Raw genomic sequence first — 463 nt, 5'->3', positions numbered from 1 at the left:
ATATTTGTTTCGGAGCTTTTCTTTTATGAGAACTCTGTTATAGTACCTGCGAGTTGATAGCAACTTCACATAGACGTGAGGGACCACTGTGCGTTGGTTTCTACCGAATAATTTTGCCCTTTAATAAAAGTTTTGTTCTCTCTTGCTTTTATTTTGTCTATGGCTAAATTACACGCACTTTTAAGTTTTAACTATATACATGTTATACTTACATTAATCTCTTTGAATTAGTAAGGAAAAATTAGTGTGATTTTATAAAATGTAAATATATTATTGTGTATATATATATATCTGAATCGATCTAGCATGAATACTATGGATGTGATAATTAATAAATGTTCCAGACATCATATAAACAAAGGTTTTTTAAATAGCTAAAGTAAATATCTATTTGCTGATGTCTGTATTTTTATAGGTATTTATATTTTTATATTTTATTTTTTAATTCATTTTTACATTGCAC

This window comes from Arachis duranensis, unplaced genomic scaffold (assembly GCF_000817695.3).
Source record: "Arachis duranensis cultivar V14167 unplaced genomic scaffold, aradu.V14167.gnm2.J7QH unplaced_Scaffold_232525, whole genome shotgun sequence".
In the NCBI taxonomy this organism is placed as follows: Eukaryota; Viridiplantae; Streptophyta; class Magnoliopsida; order Fabales; family Fabaceae; genus Arachis; species Arachis duranensis.
This window is presented reverse-complemented; position numbering follows the sequence as displayed.